The sequence below is a fragment of the Octopus bimaculoides genome, chromosome 5 (assembly GCF_001194135.2).
Source record: "Octopus bimaculoides isolate UCB-OBI-ISO-001 chromosome 5, ASM119413v2, whole genome shotgun sequence".
NCBI classification, from domain to species: Eukaryota; Metazoa; Mollusca; class Cephalopoda; order Octopoda; family Octopodidae; genus Octopus; species Octopus bimaculoides.
In genome coordinates this window covers 2,732,027-2,736,420 of record NC_068985.1, presented here as the reverse complement: position 1 = coordinate 2,736,420, position 4,394 = coordinate 2,732,027, and the positions used below count along the sequence as shown (strand labels likewise).

Here is a 4,394-nt window from a genome sequence, read left to right as displayed (position 1 = left end):
CATACTGGAGTATGTTGGAGAAGCAGGTTACTGTCAATCCCTATATATTTATGATTATATATATATATTTATAGATAGATAGATGTAGATAGATAGAGAGAGAGAGAGAGAGAGGATGGGTTGGGTATGTGTGAATGTTTTCTTTTCCTATTTACACTTTTTTCTATGTATGGGTGTTTTTGTGCTGCATCACTTGTGGGACAAAAATATTTTACAGGAGAATTGATGTAAAGTCCAAATCTGATACCATGGTACATTCTTACTGTGTTCTCCATTGATCCAAATCAAACTATCCTATTAAATGTTTGTTAACTTAGCAGTTTGGTAAAAGAGACCAATAGAATAAGAACCAGACTTTAAAAGTAAGTATTGGGCTCAATTTGTTTGACCAGAACCCTTGAAGGCTGTGCCTCAGTATGTCTACTGTCTAATGACTGAAACAAGCAAAAGATAAGATTAATCACAAAATTCTTTGGAGCTTCCCAGTTCTGCTTGTCAGCTGGTCAGAGAAAATCTGGTACAAGGTTCATATTTTAATGCCAGGCATTCTACTGGGTTTTTTTTATTGAACCATAAACTGCTATTTGTTTTTGTATTTCACTTGGTCTGAGGATTAAGTTTTGAACATTTAACATGTCTTCAAATAGAAGATAAAAATTAATTTCTCAACTAGAATTTCAAAAACCAGAGCTTCAGATCAAACACAAGAGTTAGTATGTCTTATTATTAGCAGTGGTAATAAGTTGCAGGTTTATAAGATGAAGATTTAATACATGCTCCATGCTAAAAATTCAAGCAACTCTGTTAATCTATTAGTAGCTTAGGCATTTTAGATCTTACTAATCAAAATTTCTTTTTATTGAGATCAACCCCAATATTATCAAGAGTATGTTTTGTCCATTGAATAATCTCTGGATTTTATCTGGTGATAATAAATATAAGAAGTTCATCTTTGGATTGATCTGAGTGTCTTATACTGAAATACTTTCCACATTGAACAAGCGAATTGGGACATGATATTACTCAGTGTTGCACTGTATTGAGTATATCATCGAGAGAGCCCTAGAGAGGCATCTTAGTAAATATATCCACTGATATAGGATTTTATGACTAATTGAATGCCATAGTTGGCATTCAACATCTAACCAAAGAGAAATGGTATTGAAGCAATGTATATGATCTGGAGAACATTGTCATTAGAATTTAGGGACATTTGACATTATTTAGCTGCATGTGTGTAAAGCTCAACTGGAAATGTAATAAGTACACCGAAAGACGTGGCTGGTACCTTGATTGCTTATGCTAACACAAAAACGGTTTTAACATGTAACATGACATGTTATTCTTGGATTAAATACTATTGCCATTCTCAGAAACTTGTGTTAATTAGACATAAAAGTCCTCATCATGTTCAATACACAACCATGAACTGTTTGTGATGTGTACGTATATATATCTATACATATCATGCCATGTATGAAGAGAAGTGGCATATTCAAACAAAAGCATTATATTTGACAAGTGGAAGATAGACTTCTTGAGATTGTGCCAAGAAAAGCAGGCTTTCACATCCACATGTATAGAATTGTATGTACTGGGAAAAAGAAATAGATAAAAGTGAAATGAGTTTGGGTTGGCATCAAAAGACACTTGGAACATTGCACTGTTATTGTGTCTAACATAGTAGAGTTGTTGATAAGCTGTTGGGGAAAATCCACAAACAGCTAAGTGGCTGTGGCTGGTAACAGTGTGTGTTGTTGTTGTTGTTGTTGTTGGCCACGGTAGCAGGTGGCTTTACTGGAAACTGGGAGAAGAAAAAAAAATATATAATCTAACCTTAAGATAAATGTTATTTAGCCCTCTCTTTCTCTCTCTCACTCTGCCTCCCTCTCTTCCTACTCCCTGTTTCATTAGGAGGTGGGTGAAACACACAGATCTTCAACTACGCATATCAATGCTGCCAAATCCTTAGGATCTGTAAACTCAGAAAAGCCAACAACAGCAACAACAACAACAACACACGCACATGCATATACCCACGCCCATATGTGCATGCATGGGAAAAATGTTTCTTTCCTGTTGTATTTACTCCCTCCAAGGAAGCGACAAAAATGAGTGGCAGAAGTGTATGACTGACTGCTTCACTGTCGATGTATTTGTCTGTCTTTAACCAAACCTTTTCTCCCTAGAGTGTGTGTGTGTGTGTGTGTGTGTGTGCGTGTGTGTGTGTGGCAGGTAGGAATGAGATTATCTACATTATCTGAAGCATGGTCAGCTGATGACCTCACATCTCACATTTTTATTTCTTTATTTGTTGGTTCATTGCATTTTTGTTTTGTTTTGTTTCTTTGCAAATTATCTCAATGCAACACTTATTTTGCATCACATGCACACTACAAAATACACTCCCTTTTCCGTTGCATCTGGTCTTATCTTTTTCATCTTTCACACTCTCTCTCTCTCTCTCTCTCTTTCACACACACACACACATGCATACAAGCATACTCATATTTCATTACATGTTCACAATACAAATGTATACACACACAGTTTGCAGAAACAATATAAGAACATACCACACACACACACACACACACACACACACACACACATTCATGTTGCCACAACCATTGCCAGCAACATTATAACCAGAGAATGCAAACAACAGCAAAAGAGCTTTTAGCCAAAAGCAAATCTGGATTTAAAGATATAGAAGGTTATGATGTCCATAAGCACTCTCACCCTCCTCCCCACACACACTCCTAGCACCGTCACTTTTAACAACTGGCTATATTTTTCTTATTGTTTTCCCTTTGTCCTTTTATTTTTGTTTCCAAACCAAAACTGAATATAACTGGAAAAGAATGTGTTAGCTTTCATCTCCCATTTTTAGATCCCCTTTTGTCTTTTCCTAAAAAAGAAAATTTCCAGCTGTCTAAATTTCTTCTCTTTTTTTTTAATCTTATTCTTTGTTCTATTTGCTTTCGACAAGATTGGCTACCAATCTTGCTGGTTCCATTGTCATTCTTTCACTTGATTTCTGCAACAAAGTATGTGGGAAGAGGAATTTGTTTAGTGTCACTGATGGAGGTATGAACTTTTTACTATTCAGCCAATTGACCGATTCCTTTGCCCACCATTTTCTATGTAACGCAGCAGATGCTGGTTTCAGTGAGTGGCAGTACCTTTTTTATATTGTTTGTTTCGCTCCCACCTTTTGTACATCTAAATGTATAAGATGACAAATGTTGCTTGTATGTTGTTGTTGATGTTGCTATGTAGTCTCATTGTTAGGATTCCTGGCTTTCATCCAGATAGTTTGGGTTCAATTCCTGGCATGGGAATGTAATAATAATATAATGTCATAAACTGGCAGAATTGTTAGCGCATTGAACAAAATGTTTCACAGCATTTTTTCCAGCTTTTCACATTCTGAGCTCAACCCCTGCTGAGGTCAGCCTTGCTTTTCATCCTTTTGTGGGACTGATAAAATAAAGTACCAGTCAAACACTGGGGTCAACCTAATCAATCAGCACTCTTCCCCCAAAATGACTGCCTTGTGCTAAAATTTGAAAGTCTTGTTCATCTTCTCCTTCAACACAGATCTTTTACAGTCAGCTTGTGTGTAACTATGCTTTAGCTCCTGCCCACAGCTCAAAGACACCACACCTTCCTCACGGCCATTTGCGCACATCTTAATATATCTGGTGTACCTAAAGCCTTGGGTATTGCATCCAGTTTTTTTTTAATTGTTCTGTGTTCACCAAGAACAAAAGAGACAATTTGGACTGCCGTACCAATAGTTTTACAGTTTGACTTGGAACAATTTTAGGTTCCGTTTTGTTTTGGAAATAATGTCAGGAGATGTAATTTATTCAATCAGTGTATGCTTGGATTTGATGGTGTGGGTTTTGCAGAGTCCTCTAACACCAAGGGAAGCTGTTGATGGTATCGGTGAACATTGAAGTCCCTATGTGAAATGGGCAGTGATGCTAGTGGTAGTAATTGCAATGTAGTTAAAATGATGCCCATGATGATGATGATGATGATGATGATGATGGTGGTGGTGGTTGCAGTGGTATCACAGGCGATGCTGGTGATATTTCTAATGATTAGAGGTATTGATGACTTGTCAGTAATGTAAGTGATGTAGAAGAAGATGGTTATGGTGATGATGATGACGATGACGACAATGCTAGTTTTGATGACAGCAATGATGATGTCAATGACTACTTCATTTCCATTAAAAACAAAAAAATGTGAGCTTTAAAATTACGTTTTTAAGAACAGTAATTATTTTCGAAGTGAATTTTTTCTTTTTTTTTTACCAGTTTCCTTTCTTTTTTTATTGCAAAGTATTTCATTTTACTTGATGTTATCTTTCACTGTGGGGA

The 4,394-nt window shown here is 36.3% G+C and overlaps 1 protein-coding gene across 1 annotated transcript in view; it reads left to right on the top strand.

The window, feature by feature from the left end:
- The window catches only part of LOC106867829 (serine/threonine-protein kinase greatwall), a 420,959-nt gene that overhangs the window by 266,096 nt on the left and 150,469 nt on the right, over nucleotides 1–4,394 (top strand). The window lies entirely within an intron of this gene.